At 38.6% G+C, this 22,553-nt stretch overlaps 1 protein-coding gene and 1 non-coding gene across 3 annotated transcripts in view; both read right to left on the bottom strand.

Annotated features, from left to right (window-relative positions):
- PRKG1 (protein kinase cGMP-dependent 1) overlaps window positions 1-22,553 on the bottom strand; it is a 1,104,481-nt gene that overhangs the window by 741,201 nt on the left and 340,727 nt on the right. The gene's annotated exons all lie outside the window — the stretch shown is intronic.
- On the bottom strand, window positions 18,325-18,468 carry LOC116156140 (U11 spliceosomal RNA). Its single transcript, XR_004139994.1, has one exon. It is a non-coding gene; the product is annotated as a U11 spliceosomal RNA (small nuclear RNA).

A 22,553-nucleotide genomic window follows, 5' to 3' on the forward strand; every position in this document is an offset into this window, starting at 1 on the left:
GGCTTGCATTATACTTAGCTTAGATAGCATAATTCTAAGGGTTTTAAAATATTATTGGAACCATGGATATTTTTCCACTTGACAAAAATTGTTATGGCCTGCCCCAAACTTACCAAACTTGTCATTGGTCTCTCGATCATCTGGGCCCTTCCTTGGTGACCTTACACTTGAACCACACTGAAATTAATACCCACTCCCATCCTCACACATCTGAGGAAAGGCATGAGGAGAAAGTGGGGGCTACTAACTCACCTCTTCCTTTTCTTATTTCACACTGTTGAGAACAAGACTAGGAGGTGGGAGACACAAATGGTAGACTGGTCTGGGAAAATGTGAACTGAGAAAAAACTAAAAAGAACCAGACAGAAGGGAAAAAATCTGTGCCCCGAATTTGAATCTAAATGAAACGCACTCATTCCACCTTGCACTCTGCTCTTGATGGTCACCACAAGGATGAGCGGTTTACTGGATCACTCAGGAGTCTCCAGGAGAGACTTGAAAAATTCTCACCCTCAGTTTCTTTACCTACACATCTGGAAGTTTGTGTTCCATGAGTTATAAAATCCCTTCAAGTGTGAACTTGCATTGCCTGCTTCTGTTTCAGGGCCTTGGAAGTTATCATCACCCCCCGAGGACTCCCTTCTCTCCATTATCTGTGGGGCCAGCTCCTTCTGGCCAATTAGGTCTGAACATAATGGTTATTTCCTCAGAGAGCTCTTCCCTGACCTCCCTGTGCGGTCCTCCTGTCACTCTCTGTCACACCCTCTATTTTCTCCATAGTACTTACATCAAGCTGATTTTTCTTTGCTGGTATTCTTGTTCATTCATTCATTCATTCACACTACAAGAATAATCTTTGTGAGAGAAAGGACCTTGTCTGCCATAGTCACTGCTCTGTCCATCCCACACAGAAGAGTGCCTGCTATATACAAGGTGCTCAAGGCACATTAAGGAAATGAATAAAGGAATCAGACCTGGTTCTTCAATATAAACAACTAACAATGGCTTTGGCTGATTTAACAGAATTTATCAACCAATCAATTAATTAACTAAATTAATAATTATTAACTAATTCATTTATTAACTAACTGGTTTAACTGAATCTATCAACTAATATAATGGCGAACAAAGGCTGGAGAACTATATTTGGAACACAGGGAGCACAGAGGGAAGCCAAGCAGCTAGAACAGAATCCCTGCAGCCCCAAATCACACCATGGACTCTGCCCCGTGAAGTCACCTCTGCCCTTGTTGGCACCCGACATTCCATGCTTTAGCTCTCCATCACTGGCTGGCATCACTGCATTTAGACACTGGTGATCCCTGAAGTTACCATTCCTATAGCTGCCCTCGGGAACTCTATGCTGCTGTTCCTTGAGCCACCACCAAAAAGAATTCTGCATTGACCTGACTTCTTTGTGTCGCAAACTCCATACGTAGAATTCTGAGTTCCCGCATCTGATTGTTCAAATCTAGGTCACGTGACTCATGCCTTACCTACTAGGAAAAACGGTAATGAGACTCTAGTAATTTCTTTTTTCTCTATAAGGAAAAATGCTCTGCCTCTCATTAAGATTTATAAGGCAGGGACCTCCCCAGAGAAGGGGCTCAAATGCCAGGCAGATTCCCCCCATGAGAAATGTTCCCTATACCCTTATATGTGATTCAGGATGCATCCACTTCTTTTCCTTTGGTCAGATATATTGCTTACTGCCATATGTCCTGTGGGAAACCTCTAAATGACAAATGGCAGGCTGTATTAGGGCTCTCCAAAGAAACAGAACCAAGAGTATGTTTATATATACACACATGCTGGGAACCTGTTACTACATCCTTCAGTTCCTTAATGGGGGTACTCTCCCTTTGTGATCCTTGGCTGAATATATATAATACACACATATATACACACACATACACACACACACACACACACACACACACACATATACATATGCCTACTATTGGTTCTAGCTATATATATAAATATATATACATGTATAAAACAGTATACAGAATATATATTTACATATATTTTAAATATTTATTTTTCATCTATTTACTATACTATTATTTGTTATATTATAGTATTATTGTATATGTATTTCCTATAAGGAATTGGCTTATCCAATTATGGAGGCTGAGAAGTCCCAAGGTCTGTAATCAGTAATCTGGAGACCCAGGAGAGGCAATGGAGTAGTTCCAGTCTGAGTCTAAATGCTTACGAATCAGGAAAGCAGATGATGGAATTTCTAGACTAAAGGCTGCAGTCTCTTAAACTCAAGAAGAATCGATGTTTTGGGTAGAGTCCAAAGGTAGGAAAAGATTAATTGCTCAGCTCAAGGTAGTCAGGCAGGAGGAATTTCCTCTTACTCATGGCAGGATCAGCCTTTTTCTTCTCATCAGGCCTTTGACTGATTGGACAAGGCCCACCCACATTAGGGAGGAGCAGTCTGCTTTACCCAGCCTACTGATTCCAATGTTAATCTCATCCAAAAGCACTCTCACAGAAACATCTAGAATAATGGTTTGAACAAGTATCTGAAAATCCAATGGCCCCATCAGGTCAATATATAAAATTAACCACCACACATGCCCTTCTAGGGACAATCAACCTAGTTAGAACTCAAAGCCTGAAGCTTTGCAATGGCCATTCTTTAGCCCACTGTTGCCTAGGAAGCTACTATTATGCTCTTCAGTTTCTTAAGGAGGGTATTCTCCCTCTGTGATCCCTGGGTGAATATTTTACCTTAAAGATGTACAAAATAGACCAGAAGGACCGTGATTCAGGATAGGGAGACCTGAAAAGCTGTAGTAATTACACATCTGAAGGCTATCATTTAGGTTGATGTATCAGCTGCTGCCAACGGAATGACACAGAAACCACATGCTCGTTTGCAAACTGAAATGTGAGGTGAGCCTGAGGAAGAGACACATTCTGCCTTTTAGGAGGGACAGGGCATCTGATTCATGGCACGCCCTGCCAAGGTACAGCTGGTCGAGCCAATGGCTCCCTGCCATTTAACCCTGAGAAACAAGGAAAGGCAGTGGCAGGTTCCATAAAGGGATAAAAGGCTTATAAAAATGAGCTTGAGAACTGCTGTGAGATTAATTATATTTCCACCACCAAAATCCCATCAATATTTAAAAGCAACGAAGAAAACAATTTCCTGAGATGTTCCTTGTTTTCAGGATGGTCAAAATCTGCCCTCAGAAAACAGTCAAAGGAAGTCAGAAAAAAAAGACAGTGCAAAAGAAATGAACACGAATGGAAAAGCAAATGCAGCCTCTAAACCACCAGCAAGGCAACGCTTCTAGGCAAGAGGGAGTCTTACTTGTTTAACGCAGTGTCCCAGGCAGCCAAGGGTTAGTGTTGTTGTAAAAGGTAACAACAATTCCACCTGTGCACACGTGACTTTTCAGTCATAGGCTAGTCAAGTCAAAGCTACTGTTTTTGACATTAAAAAGGCGGTGCTTATCATTGTAACCACATAGATGGTTGGACATGTTGGTCCTGAAGATCTTGTCAATATCTTGGATTTGAATTCTAGTTTCTGAGTTAAAATTTTAAAAAACTGTACACCAGAGCCAAGACTAGGATAAAATAAGTGAGGCACCCCTCTCAGGCACAAAATTAAAGGAGGCATCACAAAATTCACTAATCAAGATAATAATATTTTAATTTTTTTTAAAGTCACATCAGCAAACTCTGACTCATTCACAGTCTGGCTGCCTGTTTTTAGAAATAAAGGTTTATTGGAACCAGGTGAGTGAGACCAAGTTGGAGTCTGCTTTTACTGATCATTGTGATGTTACTGATGTTATTTATCACAGATACCTTTTGCACTGATTTTTAAATATTGCATTAAAATATTATTTATCCTGAATATTGAATTGTGGGTATGCCCCTAAATTTTGCACCCCATATATTTCACTCCAGTTCACCCCAGTCCTCTGCTACACACCCTTTTGAATCAAATGACTCCTAATGTTGTCTGGCTCATCATACCTCAATTAACCAAATTCACTGCAATGTTATAATTTGCTAAGAGAATTACACAGATTATCTATTTCCCTCTAACAGCATCTTCATGTGAATGTTATTCTCCCATTTTGCAGGTAAGCACCTGAAACTCCCTGGCCAGGATGATACAGTAAAGCCAGAATGTGGTTAATCAGGACTCAGTTCCCTGTAGTTTGATGGGATGGCCCACAACACTAATCACCACTCAAAAATTCGACAGGTAACTGCTTTTCATGGTCCGTGGCATTGTGTTTTGATATTCTTGAGGAACTTCTTTCCTTCTAGTTGTACTGTATGTGCTGAATTAACAAAAATGGCCAAACACAACTTGCGTCCCTTTCGTGAAGAACCAGTCATGGAGGAATATTATTATCAAATACCTTCATTTGTACAGTGTAGAAGGTCTTTCTGTATATAACATAATCTAGTATGTTACACTGTTAAAATTAAAATAAAAATTCTTTAATATATACATTTGCTAGGACCTGGTCACCTGGACTCTCTAATTTGCACAATGCAGAGCACCTTGATAGTTTAGACATGAAAAATTTGAAGGAAATTTTGCAAACATACTTAGATCTGCAGTTATGAGGACCCTATTCTTTTGTAGAGCAGAGTATTTTTCCTTCATGACAGCCTCCTGACTCAAAATGTTATCTACTGTCACTTTCAACCACAATAACATCATGTCAGTCACCGTAGGGGATGTGGTCAATACCTTCAATCACATCTCAACACCCTTCTCTCTAATGTGCAGGAACACAGCATACTGCTGGGGTTAGTATGCCTCAGAAATCTCTTTCGATGCCGAAAAATTACTTCCACTCGGCCATTCAATTCCCCATCCTCTTTTCTTGCTTGGTTGATCGGCTGCTTTCTTACTTTAATCATATCTTGATCACAGTTTTTCAGTCATCCTGCCCACAGCCCTTCTGAAGAAAAGTTGCCCGGTCCAGGGTTGCTGCGAATGAAACAGCTCCCTTTAGCTGAGGCAACCCAGCCCCCCTTTACCTCTCTGTGTGATTCTGTGACCCAGGGCAAGCATGAGAACTAAGGACAGTCAACACGTAGAATAAGCAGTGATCTATGAAGTGGCCTGCCTTTAAAGAGTTCAGTAAAAAGGCAGGCATCTTCTGTTTCCTCCCTCTGGAAACACTTGCTTTTGGGCACTCCCTTGTAGAATCCAGCTGCCACCCTTGAGGAGCTTGGGTCACAGGCACAGGATGTGTATTGTATTGTTACTTTAGTCAGTTGCTTTGGCTGAGCTCCTGGCTGACGGGCAAAGTCAGTGACCCACCACATGGTGACCCATGTTGAGTGTTCCAGCCCCTAGAAGATTTCAGTTTAAGTAATGCCCAGGGCAGTTGGCTTTTACCTGGGCCCTGCAGAGAGGTCAGGCCAATATCCCTTCTGTTATTTAAAGTTCTTCATATAATAATTTATGAAGAAACAGCAAGATGAGATTTCCAAAAGTTTGCTTCTAACCACCATTTAAAACATACTATGTGTAAATGTGTTTTTCTAATCACACACACACACACACACACACACACACATATAGCATAACTGTGTTACTCTCAAGACCATGACAAGATGAAAGAGTAGCTCACAATATACTGCGTGGGCAGTGTGGTGGTTCAATGATGAGACAAAAGTTTAAAGTTCTAAGATAAATGTCTTCTTCTAGTTTTTCTGGTATGTCTACAGGATAGCATGCCTACCTTCACTTGGACTTTATGATAACTGTTAAAACATGGTCAGTGTCACCTGTCCCCACTTCTCTTCTTAATTTCAGCTTTTAATTCATGTTGGTGATCTTCATCTTTATGTAAATGAGAGAATGAGTTGGGTCTCTTTTGCTTCTTAATGAATTTATTAAGAGGCTACCTTTTTATGGTTCTCTTTCTTTTCTATTTATATAAAAATTCATCTTATAAAAATCCTACTCTTCAGAGAACCCAAGATTGATGGATCATCCTTGGAAGGATAGAGGTAGACCACACTTTCTTTTATTTCTGTGGAATTTTTCCTTGTTTATGATATTTCTTACATTTTGTTCAAACATTTATCAGGGGTTCATATAGTGGGTTTGGGGAAAGATCAAAGCTAATCATAACTTCCGTGGGCAAAAGAAAACACTCGTGAGAGAAAAGGAGAGCATTTATTTTTATCCAAATAGGGTTCAGAGTGATTCAGAGCATTCTATAGTGGTTGTTGAAAATATCACCTCATATAAAATAAATTATCAACTATGGCAAAAAGTGGTCAGTGCTCATGTCAACAAGAGACCAAAATAATCGGGGAAGGTAAACACTTTTGCAAATAGCAACTGATGAGTTTCTATTTTCCCTTATTTCTTGTTGATTGATGGGAAAAACAGTGGAACAAAGTCAGTCCTGTTGGCTCTGAGGAGCCCTAATCCCTTCCCTCCCTGGGGCACACCATCTAACACGGAGGATGATAAAATCCTCCCTGACACGAGATAAAAAATGATAATGTACTTTAGTGATAATGTGTATAAGCCTCAAAAAGCAAAGCCAGAGTGTGAATATGCTTTCCTAAAAGGACAGAACAATAAATCTGCTTTAACAGATACATTACCACTGAATAGCAAGAGGAACTTAAAAACAGAGAGAACCGTAACAAAAGATTCCATCTGTCTGACACCAGCAAGGTCAGCAAACCTTGCCACTGGTGCACCTCTAATGAAAACAATTTCAATGGCACCTCAGATCCACAATTACAAAATATGAGAATGCTTTTCTTTGCTTTAAAAAAATAAAAAAAAACTCATTCACTCTTTATACAGCAAATTTTATCATCATTCAACTTAATACTAATTCAACCAAAAGGCAACGCTGTGCAGCAGAAGCTGAGAAAGGGGTTCTAATCCTGACTTTGCCCTTAGACGGCAGGGATGAAGAGCCAGGGTTCTAGAAGAATCCAAATCCGTGCTCCCCTACGAGTTCTGGGATCTCGGACAACCTCCTGACTTCTCATAGCTAAAATGTCTGCTTCTATAAAACGAGGATAACAACAGAATTCACCCAGTGTTTGTGAGAACCATCAATCAAAACCAGTTGCATTTGTGCCAGGTTTTTTAACCATGCCACAACAGACATTTGGGGCTGAATAGTATTTTGTTGTGGGAGACTGTCCTGCGCACTGTAGGATGTTTAATGGCATCCCTGGCTCCTACTCATGAGAAACCAGTAATGACAATTTAAAAAAGTGTCTAGAGATTGTCAAACATTCCCTGAGGGGCAAGATCACCCCCGGATGATAACTGGTGCTTTAGTACCCAGAGAATATCAACTCCTAAATAAATGCACATCCATCTTCTCTTCAGCTGGCCGTATCTGTTCAAATGAAGAAACTCTCCTCTCTTCTTAAGAAAGACCATTATGGCTTTAGGTAGACTCGCAAGTGGCTTTAGATAGACTAGTGTAATATTCAGGAAGAAGGGAAATGTTGGTCGACTCAGTATCACAGGCTGTCTCTGTATTGACATGTACACATTAACTCATGCGATCTTCACAGCTATCTTAGGAAGTCAATACTAGGGTTCCTCCAAAGTACCTTCCCCTGAAGAGACTGCTTAATTGATGATACTTACAACATGAAAGTTGAATTGTATATAAACATGTTTACTGTCACCTTGAAATAAGTTTCTAACCACCTACGAACACATACATGTCTCGAATGTACATGTCTGGGTATCCAGGCAGGCTGAAGTTTCTAGGAATGTGAACCAGTCTGTGAAGTTGAGGCCAAGGTATGGTCCATAAATGGACACACCCAGTGGTTCCACGGTGTCACCTCAAATAGAAAGCCACACAGTGTGGTCTGGAGGAAGGTCCACAAAGTTTTACACTTAGGATGTATTCCACATGATTTTGCCTTGAATGCTATACAAATGGCTATGGAATTTTGAAACATTTTAATTCAACTTAATCAACTGAATCTCTTGAGCACAAACATCCCTGGTCACCAAACACACCTGGCCCAGGAGAAAATCAAGGGATTAAATAGAAAAAAAGTTCTGCCAGATTTTGAACATGGCCAGTGGACTGTAATTTATTGGGGTCCACAGGCATTTTTTTTTTTTTTTTCAGATAGCAATGCCAAACATTTCACAGGGTTAAAAAACCTGCTTGTGTCCCTCATCTCCCTGCCTATGCTGAAATACAGCCACCAGACTGGACGGCTGGCAGAAAGGTCATTAAAAGTTATGAATCTTAGTTCTAGAAGTATCTTGTTCCCTTGTCATTTTGTACATTATGCAATAACCCATCTGTATATGGGAACCAACTTAGGAGCTACTCTAGTATTGTTATCATCTCCATTTCAAAGAAGTTACTGAGGCTCAGTGAGGTTAACTAACTTGGGCAAAATCTTAGCAAGCAAGTAGCAGAGTGAAAGTTCGTATCTAGAGCTGTCTGCCTGCCCAGGCTGCCTCCCACTGGCTGACTGGCAACACTGAAGGAACTGTCTAGATGTTTGTTAGGGGTGGTGGTGAATGGAGAGGAAAATTAATTAAGAATAATGATTTCTTCACTTAGAATGATTATCTCTAGGTCCATCCACTTTGCTGCAAATGACATTATTTTATTCTTTTTTATAGCTGAGTAGTATTTCATTGTATAAATATACCACAACTTGTTTATCCAGTCATCTATTGATGGACATTTAGGTTGCTTCCATGTCTTGGCTATTGCATATAGTGCTGCTATGAATATTGGGGTGCATGTATCTTTTTGAATTAGAGTTCCCTCTGGATATATACCCAGAAGCGGAATTGTTGCATCATATTGTAAGTCTATTTTTAGTCTTTTGAGGAATCTCCATACTGTTTTCCATAATAGCTGCACCAAACTACATTCCCACCAGCAGTGTAGGAGGGTTCCCTTTTCTCCACACCCTCTCCAGCATTTATCATTCATGGACTTTTGAATGATGGCCATTCTGACTGGTGTGAGGTGATGCCTAATTGTAGTTTTTTTTTTTTAAACATTTTTTTATTGAGTTATAGTCATTTTATAATGTTGTGTCAAATTCCAGTGTAGAGCATAATTTTTCAGTTCTAGTTGTAGTTTTGATTTGCATTTCTCTGATAATTAATGATATTGAGCATTTTTTCATATGTCTATTGGCCATGCGTGTGTCTTCACTGGAGAAATACTTGTGTAGGCTAGAGATCATCATTCTAAGTGAAGTAAGCCAGAAAGAGAAAGAACAATACCATATGATTTCACTCATATGTGGAATCTAAGAAAAGAAAAAAAGAAAAGGACACTATGAACTCATCTATAAAACAGACTCGCAGACTTAGTACTAACAATCTTAATGGTTACCGAGGAGCAGGAGGGGATAAATTTGGGAGTCTGAGAATTACAAATGTTAGCCACTATATATAAAAATAAAATTTAAAAAATAGTTTCTTTTGTATAGCATAGGGAACTATGTTCAATATCTTGTAGTAACTTTTAATGGAAAAAATATGCAAATGAATATATGTATGTATATGCATGACTAGGACATTGTGCTGTACACCAGAGATTGACACACTGTAATTGACTGTACATCAATAAAGAAGTACATGATAAAAAAAATTGAAAAACCAAAACAAAAGAATAATGATTTCATACTGTGAGGAATGTAAAAGGATGACCAGTGTCTGAATATTAGCTCTCTGTTCCATGTCTATGGTGTTCATTTCCTAAGGACTGACTGTTTTTATTCTCTGGAGAGGGACAGAAGGATAAGGAATAAAAACATTACTCCTTGATGGGCAGTATCTTTACATAAGATTAAAAAGTCTGGGCGGGGGGAGGGATAAATTGGGAGTTCGGGATTAGCAGATATAAACTACTACATACAGAATAAACAAGGTCTTAACTATATAGCATAGGGAATTATATTCAGTAACTTGTAATAACCTATAATGAAAAAAATATATAAATATATATGTATAACTGAATCACCGTGCTGTACACCAGAAACTAACACCACATTTTAAATCAACTATACTGCAATTTAAAAAAAAGATTAAAAGGTCCCTTGTAGAATGGAAGTGAACCTACAAATGCTAGGCAAATGAATTCTGCAGAAACAGAAAAAAATGATATCTTTTTAAAAGATTCTGTGCTGCTTCTTTCTTAACAAATATTGAATTAAATCTCATTTCCAAACCATATCAGAAACAAATTATCTTGTAAACGTCTTGTAATTGGCTGCTATAAGTTATCCAGCCTGGTCAGCATAATTATATCCCATCCTTAGAGCATAATCTGATTGGATAGATTTAAGAAGAAAATATGTTGATACTAATAATACAGCAATTTGGAGTCAATCACCATGTTTCCAAGGATCCTCATCAGACCTGCTGTCATTTGCATGGAATGGACAATTTGCCTTTACTGGAAATTATTTTTTTCCCAGGCAACCAAAAACCCAGGACCCTGGTGAGAAAAAAGCTCCTTTCAACAGGGCCGTCTTGCTGGTATTTCTAATTCCAAAACCAGATTTGACTGCATTTTTTTTTCACAGTATACTTAATTGGACATGAGTTTTACCAACATCTTTGCTAGGCAATTTGTTTTTATAAAATATGTTACAGGGTTATAAAGTTACCAAAACAATCCAAAGGCGTTGTTTGCTAGGAGAATTTTAATTGGGAAAGGGGAATTTTTTTTTCTGACATTAACATTGAGAATTTCAAAAACACTGTTGCCCTTTAACTGAAAAGCTAACATTTCCCTCCAGATTTCTGATTTTCATATTCATAGGGCCTTGGTAAGATAAACTTTAACTCGAGGCTTAAGGCTATATAAATATTTATCATGGACAGAAAATTAAAAAAGAAATCTTAGAGATTTTAGGCCTCAAAAGAGATTTGTGCAGTGTAATAAACCAGACTTAAATTCAGAGGAATGTGTGTGGTGGTCTTTGCTCCACCACTATTTGGCTGTGCAACCTTAAACAAGTCTTATGTGCCTCTCTGGACGTGCATTTCTTCACCCATGAAGCAAAGGGCCTGGACAGGATGATTTCTAATATTCCCCAAAGCTTTGACAATATGTGATGGTAACAGAGGAGACTTTAGGATGAAAGGGAGGGGATATGTATTATTAACGAAAAGAAACTGTCACAATTCAAAACACTGATGGTATCTGTCATAAATATGGCTTGAAACAAACATTTCTTGCAGGGTTTGATAAAAAGTCAATGTCAAAATATACCACACCGTGTCTTCGACTCTTAAGTTAGAAAATTAAATGTTGAATGTATGAAGAGAAACCAAAAGAAATGAGAAAACAAAAATGTCATTATGTCAGTCAACCCCCGACTTCAAAGCTAATCTTCTTAGTTTAGACTGTGAAAAATTTAATAGAAAAAAAATCGTTTCAAATCGCATGCTCAACACTATGTAGATGTTCATTATTAATAATAAAATATCTTAGCCGTATCATTTTTTGAAAATCAATGCATTTTAGATAAGCCCCAAATAGATTAGAAACATACTAGAACACGATGGAGAAGGAAAGTACCTCCGTGTGTAGAAATAAAATTAAAATCTAATATGTTTAGAAGAAATGAAAAACCAAAGAGGGGTTGGTAAAATAAATGAAACAATTTTGTTTCCCGCTATCTGGCACTTTAGTAACCAGAAGCTACAAGTGGCCTTTCAGGTATCTGGCATGTCAAAGTTTCAATCATAAATTCAGACAGCAAATCTACCTGCGTGGGGCAGGCAGCCGACACCAGACCACAATGTCACTGAGCTGGTAAGGAACAGGTAGCGATTAGCCCTGCTGGGACTGTTTTTGCAAGGGAAAAGTCATCTCTGGGAGAGGTGAGATGAAATGGAAGGAACTTTTATCACCAGAGAGACGTGACGGGCCACATGATTTGAAGGGCTCAGTGCAAAATGAAAACTCAGGACACCTTATTTTAAAAAATTTCAAATTTTAAGATGCCTACAGCAGAGCCTTAAACCCTTCTGAGCCTGTGGCCCTGTGTGACTGCCCAGACCACATACCAGTGAGGCTGACCCTGCAGACAGTTCAGATCCCAGTACAGCTACTTACTACCTCTGTGGGAGACTCTGTGCCAGTCAACTGACTACTGTCAGGGTCTTCATTTGTGAAATAGTAAAAACCATAAAAGCGCTCTTATAGGCATGTTACAAAAATCATATCAACCAATATATACTATCTGCCAGGGAAAGAGTAAATCTTCAAAAAACAATAGTTATTATCATTAGCTTGAAGGGTGGGTGACTCCCAAAAGCAATCCTATTATAAATCACAATGCTTTTCCCTTCTCTTATAGGTCTTACGGAAAGGACAGCTAGAAAATTCTACTTCGGGTACTTGGCAGCACTGTTCTCCCCAAGTCCTGACTAACCAAGTTCTTATCTCCCACACAAAGATATGAATGTTTCTCTTTTGTGGTTCTTACTGTATTTCCTTCAAATGATTTACCAGAATACAAGAGTGCTAGAGAAATGTCATGCTCCCGTTACTACTGGTCCCTGACTTTCAAATGCGGGAAGTGGATTTCTCCTAGAACAAGAGGATTGTAAACAATCTTTTGTTGCTCTCAGTTCACCATGGGATCTGAAGGATTGAAACATCTGAATTACGAAACAAGAGGAAACATTCTCATGGAAAAGGAGGTCTAATTTGCATGCAACCTATACCATATAATTTTCAAGAACATGGGGCGTCTCTACTTCTCTGTAGTAGTAAATTTAGCTCTTGTTACCAGCAGGAGTACTCCTCTATACTCTGATTTAAACCAATGAGAAAATTAACTCATGACTTGTCCCACTCTTGAAGGTGAAGATTTCTGAATGTGCTAAGCATCAGTGCCACCTCTTTTAGACGTACCCATGTGAAAGGCACTTATTAGGAGACTTAGGAGGAACAAATGTGAGGGGATTAAAAAAAAAAAAAAGGAGGGAGGACTCCGAGGGTTTCTTTTTGCCCTATATTCCTTTTTTCGGTGTAGGATGTATTAGCTAGAAAAGAAACATGGTGGAAGAAAGGATCAGGAAACAACCTCAAGGTTTGAGTGGCTGAAAATGCCATGGGGACACTTAGATTTATGTCCCACTTTAAGGATGAGTTTGTTTGGGGCCACTTCCACGAACACTGGTTTAGATTCACAAATGCAAGGCCAGTGTAGGAGTCTATCAAGAGGTTCAATTCTGAGGATGCTGGAGGTCTCAGATGATGAGCTCATCACCATCTGTCCCCTCTACACCTGTCCTGGGATGCGTTAAGAACACCTTTGGTCCATTCCAGCCAAGAACAGGCTAGTGTGAATATACAGCGATCAAGCTGGCTTACATTTTTAAAATAGATCAATGAACTATTCATTCAATATCCTCTCCTTAATATATGCATTGCCAAACATTTTTAACAGGTCTCAGGCTCTGTTGTCTGTTTTTCTTTGCCTTGACTGTCATACAGATTGAAAGTATTAAATGTGAAGAAATACACTGTGCAGATGTTTCAATACTCAAATCATCTGCAAATATGATGCTGAGATCTGGAGTACTTACTCTTCTGCCAGAGCAGCATTACTTTTTTTTTTTTTTTTTTTGCTAATAACCCATAATGTGTTACCCCATCAAAGCCATTTCACAAGGCTACAATGCATCATTTTAAGCATTCCTGTGTTTAATAACTTTAATATGTACTAATAAAAATATCCATTAGAACAGCTTCATAAAAGGGCCTGTCCAACATCAACAATTAGGTTTAAGAGACCGCTTTTTACTTATTTATTTTTAGACTCTTTTGGTTCATTTGTTTGCATTACTTTGTTTCTGTTTTCACAAAAGTAAATCATCCAGAACTTGTGAGAACAGTGTTAAATGTTTTAATTCACTACTCCATCATCTTCAATGTCATTTAGCAGCTATTTCGTACATAATTGGCATCATTTTACAAGCTGTGGGCGATTCCAGAGAAGTATGAGTTACAACCACTACCTTCAGAGAAAGTCTAAGAGGGGAAGTAGAAACAGCAATGAGGGAAGTAGAAACTGGCTAAGACAAAACGTGATGTCAAGAAGGGTCTAATCATAGAAAGGAGAGGACCAAGTGAAGTGGCGGGACTAACAACGTCAGAGCAGAGCTGGGTGAGAGTGGGCGACTAGGTGAGTGAAGTTTTTTAATAGGTAAAGATTTTAGAAGTGGAGAAACTTTGAATAATGATCCAACTCAGAATACAGCCTTACAAAAACCTTTTACAAGCAAGGAAACTGAGGTCCAGGAAGTTCACCAGAGCAGGCGGCAGATGGAGCCTTAAATCTAAACCTATCACCACGATGCCGCATCCCTGTCTCTGGCATGTGTACTAAGAAGTCCAGGGTTCTTGGGGTGATTGCTTTTAGTGTCCCATGAAATAAACAAAGTTCCAGTGTATTTCTTTTTACCAGCCAAGTACTTTTGCAGATAGCCAGCTGCTCTAAGGCATATTTAGAACGTTAGAAAGCAGACCTCGTCGTAAATTCAGATTATTCTACAAGGTGGGCTCAGCAACCATCCTCACTCTGCGTCTGAAGTGGGTGTTCATTCCCTTCTCTATTCTTTGAAGCAGGATGATAAAACAAAGATGGAAATTTTTTTTTCAAAGAGAATCCATTTAACGGTTATATTGCTGTCTTGATCAAAAAGAAGGAAATCTTTCAGGTGGTGCTTTTTTCTTTTTTTTTGTTAATGTACCTCATTTACAAGTCATCACTCTCTTAACCTTTACTGTTCTTTGCTTAATCAACCTAAGATGAAGATTAGAATAAGAGGGTGGAATAAAGATAAGGAAGTACAAGCAGCCTTTCAGAAAGTGAAGGAATTCCAGACAATTCACAGAACTGCACTCTTATTCAATAAAACAGAGTTGGCAATCGCAGTCAAATCCATCATCAGCACACAGTGGTTAGAAAGGCCATGTCAAGTCAAAGCAAGTGGCAAAATTTGCAAGATCTGAAAAGCAAGGTATTAAGGTCCACAAGAACGAACCAATATCCCAGTAGGCCAATAGTTTAAACCAGGAGCTCTGGTGTGGGACAGGTCAATCAAGAGATAGTATAGCATCAATAGTTGACTGGATAAAGAAATCGTGGTGTATATATACAATGGAATACTACTCAGCCATTAAAAAGTATAAAATAATGCCATTTGCTGCAACATGGATGGGCCTGGAGATCATTATATTAAGTGAAGCCAGAAAGAGAAAGAAAAATACCATATGATATCACTTATATGTGGAATCTTTAAAAAATGAGACAAATGAATTTATTTATAAAACAGAAACAGACTCATAGACATAGAAAACAAACTTATGGTTACCAGAGTGGGAAGAGGGTGGGAAGGGATAAAGCAGGATTTGGGGAGTCACAGATAATAGCTACTATACATAAAACAGATAAACAACAAGTTCCTACTGTATAGCACAGGAAACTATGTTCAATATCTTGTAGTAGCCTATAATGAAAAAGAATATGAAAAGGAATATATATATATATGATATATATACATATATATGTATCAGAATAGTTAAAATCATGGATTCCAGACCTGCCTGATTTCCTGCCTTCAAATCCCAGCTCCAACAGTTGTGCTATGTGTTCCTGGATAAGGTACCTAACCTTTGTGTGCTTCTGTTTTCTCAGCTGTAAACTGGGGATAATAACAATAGCATCTATCTCACAGGCTTGCCGTGAAAATCAGATGAGTTCATCTTTACTGCTATATAAGGTGCTTAGAACAGTACCTGACACACAGCCAAATGTGATATGAGTTTGCTGCCTTCTTATTTTCCTCTTCTCCTCTTTCTTTTTGTCATTCTTTTTCCTTTCCTCCTCCTCATTCTATTTCTACCATTCACCACCTGCACGACCTCAGAGAAACTGATGAACTAGTCGGCTTCACAGACTCCACACCTGCAAACACAGGGTACTACTACTGCAGGGGTACACGCTACCTCACAGTAATGTTTAAGACCAGAATGGGATGCATGAAAAGTCCTTAGCAGAGTACAGATCATATATTATGCCTGAATAAAATGGAAGTTATTTTTGCTCTGATGACAGCCCCTCAGGACTTCTTATAAAATGGCATTATCAGCCTCTATAACGTCAAGTTAAAGATGGCCTTTGGAAATTCCAACTTTGTTTAATCACAGATGAGGCTTAACCAATGGAACTATGTCTTCAGCTATACTTTCACTTTCAAGAACAGATTCATACAGGTACCACTTTGTAAAAAAAAAATTATTTTCATTGTCCTCACATCACCTTATCTAAGCTTTAAGAATTGCCTCCATTCTAAGAAATTGTTAAATTCAACTTATCCTCTTCCCACATCTTTCATAATTCTTTAAACTTGGAATGTTTTTCTTCTCAAAACTCAAGTCTTTCCAGACTCAGGTCCGTCTTTGTTAAAGTTATGCCAAGAAGGGATTGATGTTTCAAATCTAACTACCCATTTTGACATCAAAAATCATCAAAGAAACCAATAAGGGAATTCTGAGAAAAACAAAGAAAAATAAATTCTTGATTATATTTTAGGTAGACTATTTTCAACCCTGAAATATGCTTTATTTCTTAATGTCTTTCAGAAAGAGGGGCACATTAAGTCAATCCCAGACTTCACAACACAAGATAATACAGTCCCTGGCAATCAGCAATATTGCATAACAGAACTTACATGTGATGCAATTATAAACAACGAAGCTAAAAAAGTAGGTATCATTCTTGTTCAGAGTGACTTATAAACATGAATCTGAGCTGGGGAAATAAAAGTAAGCCAAATTGTTTAAACTTCCTACAGCACATACACATTTTCTTAACAGGTTTATGTTTACATATTTTTAATCCTTTTCCATTTTAGTGACTAAACAATAAAAAACTTGATTTACTAGATCTAAGTAAAACATATTTCACGAGCTCAAGGCCAAATACTGGAGACAAGAAGAGAGAAACTCACAACTTAGATTTGGTCTCCAAGTTTCATGCCTGAGTTCTGCACTGGGATCTAGTAAAATTCCCTTCACAGCTAAGTTCTCCAAGCCTGGGTTGTGAATCACTCAGTCACCACACCAAGACAAGCAATGTGACTGACAGTCGGTCTTAACATCCACGTGAGGGGCACCAACTGACTTTCATCTGTTTGTTTGTTTGTTTGTTTATTTACTCACCCACATGTTCATTCTATACTTCTTCCAGCAAATACTTTTAAAATCCTGTGTCTAAGACACCTTTCTAGTTAGTGAGGACACAGCAGTGAATTAAACAAACAAAAATGTGTTCTCTCATGGAGCTTACATTTTATGCAGGGTAGTCATGTGCTGGTAAACCAACTCTCAAAAAAAAGTCCCTAATGTGTAGCATCTGTCAATTTCCACGGTGTAAATATTCCCACTATGGTCAATCTGACAACCAGTTTGCAAAATTCCTGAATATTTAGAAGTCTGCTCTCAGGAACCAGAATGAGCAGGCTCCTGTAAACCACTGGTGGGGAAATAGACAACAAATAGGTAAAACAGGCAGTCTGTAGGTAGAGCTAAATGCTCTAAAGGAAAATAAAGCAGGGGAAGGGAACATGGCATGTTTGAGGATAAACAGAGGGGGTGCAATTATAAATAACCTAGACAAGAGGGCTTCACTGAGAAGGTGGTGTCTGGTCACAGACCTGACAGTGGAGAAAGAGTGGCCCGGGCAGTCAGTTTCTCAGTGATTTAAAAGCATATCAACTGAGGATGTCAGTCTCAGTTGGCAAGTGTGGTCCATCAGACGATATCTTAGCCCCACACGCTGTCTCCTGTGCTCTTCTTCACAGGTAGAGTCTACACACAAATAGGTCAGAAATTCACAGGTTGAAAATATTCACTTCATCTAAGCTCTTAGTGACCATAACCCTTTACCGGCCAATGTGAATTGTCCAAAAATCTCACTTCTGGTCTCCAGGGTTAGCCTGACAGCCTCCCTCTCTGAAATCTTTTGTTAAATCTGTCGAGTGAACAGAAGGATATGAAATTTATTTCAGAGCTAACACGAGCAGGCAGACAACCTCTCAGGTAAAAGAAGATGGGTTTCAGTACTTGCTCTTTACGTGCCTGTCATAATCATAATCAAAATTTCCATCAACAGAAAGCTTGATAAAGTATATAGACACAGTGGAATTACTGAGAAGGAATTGAAAACAACGCTGTGAATCTTACAATGTGATGTGAAAAGCCATTCATTTTATTTTATTTTTTGAAATTCCCCTTTTATTTCAAACTTGTAAGTAGGGGCACCAGGACCAATGATCACCAGCTGCCCAAATACAAATCTCCATAAAAAATTATCCTTCTGAAATCTTTTGACATTGATTCTACACAAAGAGCAATCAAGCTGCCCTAACATGTGCCACTCACGACAGAAGCCCTTTATTTTATTAATGATACCAACCACAGCAACTGATATTTCCGGCATGTGTATCTCTTTTTATGCCTTAGTTTCCTCATCTGTAAAATGGGACTTATAATGGAAACTACCTTATAGGTGACTGTGTGGTTTAAATAAACTAATTCATCTAAAAGTTACCATGTCCATTCATGTTAAAAACGTGGAGTGAATATGATTAAATAATAAATGGAATGTATGTGATAGGTGTTAGCTATTCTCCCCTTCCTAGTCATTATTATTATTATCATTATTTTTATTATTTTTGCCAGACACTAGAAGGTATGTGTTTTTACTAATTGCACTTAATAAATAAGGAAGCTGAGCCAAAGAAAGTTGAATAAAGTGCCTCATGTTCTAGAGAGAGTAAGAGGTCAGGTGGAGATTCACAACCAGACAGTCAAATTCTCAACAGCTGTGCTACAGGACAAAAACATATTTAAGCCACTATAAATGCAACTAGACTATCAAGTCCATGAGGGCAAAAACCACGTGACTCGCGTTCGCCACTGTGTATAGAAGTGCTCGTGATATGAATGAATACAGACAGGAAATCCTAGTCAACTTACGAAGTACTTATTTGCGTCCTGAATGTTTAATAATTATTTTGCATACTCCCCACCCCAGCTCCAATGAGGGAGGTACTAATGTCACCTCATTTTACATGGGAGAAAAACTGAGTCAAAGAGAATTTAAATACACCAGCCCAAGTCATACAGATCATAAGCAGCAGTGCCAAGGCAAAAACTCCCGTCTACTGGACCCCAGTCCCAAGCTCTTCACTGCTATTCTTTGTCTGCCTACACTGCTCAGTTAGTAACTCCAAATATAATAAGAAACAACGATAGACTGTTTTCACTAGACCCCAGGAGATGTGGATCGAGGTTGGAGGCTTCATGTGAATGTACAATAGTCCCGTCCTCTATTAATTACAACATGTGAGCCAGTTGAAATGCAGAGCTCAGTGGAAACCTGAAGACGAGCACTCAGAAGCCTGAAAGAGCCAATTAGCTTTGGTCTACAGACCTCTCGTCCTACTCTACAGTCAGCTTATGCCACGGTAAAATGCACATCTCTTCCATAAAATCAATCTCTACCATTTCCAATCTGTACTGTGTATGAATCAAGCATTTGAAGACTGGAGAACATGGAGTAATGGCTTCAAAAACTCTCCCAGGCATAAAAATAGAAGCTCAGCGCTACTGGTATGGGTTCCCCACTGTTTCAAAGTAACCACGTTCAACTTTGGAGGAAGAACTCATAGACGCTTTGCTGCAGCATCTTAGATGTTCTACTATTCCTTGTCATTCTCTCAATTCATGCTTCTCACAGAGCAGAGGAAAGCATATCTATGGGCTGAAGGTCAAGGCTACCTCTCATAATGGGACCTGGTGAGAGAGGTACTCTGCTGCTTGAAGCTCTGCTGTAACCAGTGAGGGAAATCACCAGCCAGGTGATTTGGATTTTGGTGAGTAGTCTGAAGCAAGGGGTACAACTTGGTACCATCTTCAGAGGCCAAGATCTCAACCACTGTGCTGGTGGAGGCAAACTTAAAAGCTCTAAAAGCCAGGGAGGTAATGGAAGTGAGTGAAGTGGGCAGGGTGAAAGCAACAGGGAGTGAAGCGGATGTGGCACGTGAGGAACACGTGGTCCTTTTGAGTACCTCTTCCAATGAAAGCAGTGGCTACTCTGCTCCAGCCGATGGTTGCCATAAAGAAAAACATCCTGGTTTGCTTTATGTTTTCAACTCTTTTTAAGAGAAACCATGAATTAGGATTTTATGTGAAATTTCAAACATTTTCAATGCTAGCAACTAATTACAAATAATAACAGCACTGTGTGGCATGAACAAACGTAGTCAGGAGACATGATTTGGCCCATAGGTGCCCTGTTGTGTCGTACATTCTGCTACATTGCCTCTCTGCAGGGCTGGCAGATGCCCAGCTACTTCCAGCTGCTGTTCAAGTTTCAAGCAAACTCCTATCTCTTCAAGTTTGGTTTAACAAAGTCTGGTTTGACTAATAACCTAGGAACACATGATAGTAATAACAGCTGATATTTACGGAAGCCCCATCATGCATATAACACTCTGATAGATTAACTGAGACAAAGCCTGTAAGGTGAGCGTTCTTATTCTCTCCATTTTACAGATGGGGAAACTGAGAAACTAAATAAGCAGGTGTACCACCCTGCCCAAGGCTACACCACTATCAAGTAATAGAAGTGGGGGCCTGTCCAAATATTCAGGCTTCAGATTACTCACAATTACTATGTGCCATAAAAATACCCAGTTACTCATATAATTAGCAGAAAGAGTACTGAGTGTAACAATTCCATTTATAGTCTGAAGGGACAAATCCTGGCTATTTAATTTTATAGCCTATTAGCAAGTTAAGTGTATGGGAATAAAGAACACAATAATAAAATCTATGGACAAGGTGATGTTTTGTGCTGCTATCAAAAATACTACAAATATTAACTACTATATATACAATAGATTAAAAAAATAAATTTATACCACGTAGCACAGGGAACTATATTTGATATCTCATAGTAATCTATAATGAAAAAATATGAAAATGAATATTTGTGTAAATATACATGCATGACTGAAACAGTATGTTGTTCACCAGAAATTGACACATTGTAAATTTACTATACTTCAATTTAAAAAAATGTACCCTATCAATGTGGTTTGAAATAAATGGACTCCTTAAAAATGTTCAGAGCCTTGGACCAAATAATCTACACTTGATCATTTATTTTAAAAACAATTTAAAGGAAGAAAAAGGTATCAGTTCAAGAGTGTTACTAGCATCCAATTTTTCGGTAGCAAACAAACAAGCAAACAAAATAACCTAGCTGCCCAAGAGAATAGTAACAAACACTTTTGGTATGTGGTGGAATTCTAGATAATCACTAAAAATGGAAGTCCTGATGATTATTGGTAACAGAACGTATTTCACTTATTAAACACCAAGTGAATAAAAAGAGGTAATTGCATCTCTATTCTGATTAGAACCAGGTAAAAACAACAAAAATGTTGGCTGGAAGAAAACACCAATTAGGCTTTGGGATCACTGCATAATGTTTACTTAATTGAATTACAAATAGCTTAGAAAAGAGACTAGGTACTTTCAAATCTTCTATTAATATCATTGTAGTAGCACTTGTTATTTGTTGCAACTGATTTAACTCAACCAAAATTATAACAAACATGCAGGTACCACTCAGCTTGGGGCTTACAGGACTGCAGTTCAACATTTTTACTGTCCCTGTTGAGCATGAACTCTTAGTATTTTAGACATTTTCTGCAACAATTCTATAGAGTAATGTTTTTCATATAAGGGAAAAGCTACCTGGGAATAAACTGTCATCTGTGAATAACTACCATGAATATTTCTACATCCCAACGTATGGTCTCAGACCCTTCACTTCGTTCAGGGTTCTACTCAAATGTCACCAATAACTACTCTGATTGCTTTATATAAAATAGTAACTCCTCAATACCACCAATACTCATTTATATTATATTATATATTTATAGGTTTATTTTCTGCCTTTCTCCACTAGACTGTAAACCATGACTGTTGGGAACTTGCTCCTGTGACTCAGTGCTATGTCCCCCATTTTACCTGGAACTGTACTTGGCACTTAGCATATTACTGGAATCTAACATTAATGTGGTACTATGTATCAGGCACTATCCTAGATGCGTTACTTATATTAAATGATCTAATATTCCTAATGACCCTATTATTGTTTTCATTTACTAGCTGAAGATCCTCATGCACACAGAAGTTAAATCATCTGTCCAACATACTGTGGTGGACTGACTCTAAGATGACCCTCAATTATCCATAAGTCCTGGTATGAATGTCTGGTTAACATCCCTCATTTTGAGTGTGAGGAGGAGCTATGCATTGCTTCTGATCAACAGTGTACAGGAAAAGGTGACTATGTTACCTAATATTGTAACTTCGGTCTCGCTGGCACACTCTCTCCTGATTCTCTCCATGTTTGACTTTGACAGAGTAAGCTGCAAAATGGAGAGGCCCACATGGCAAGAAACT

This window comes from Camelus dromedarius, chromosome 8, assembly GCF_036321535.1.
Source record: "Camelus dromedarius isolate mCamDro1 chromosome 8, mCamDro1.pat, whole genome shotgun sequence".
In the NCBI taxonomy this organism is placed as follows: Eukaryota; Metazoa; Chordata; class Mammalia; order Artiodactyla; family Camelidae; genus Camelus; species Camelus dromedarius.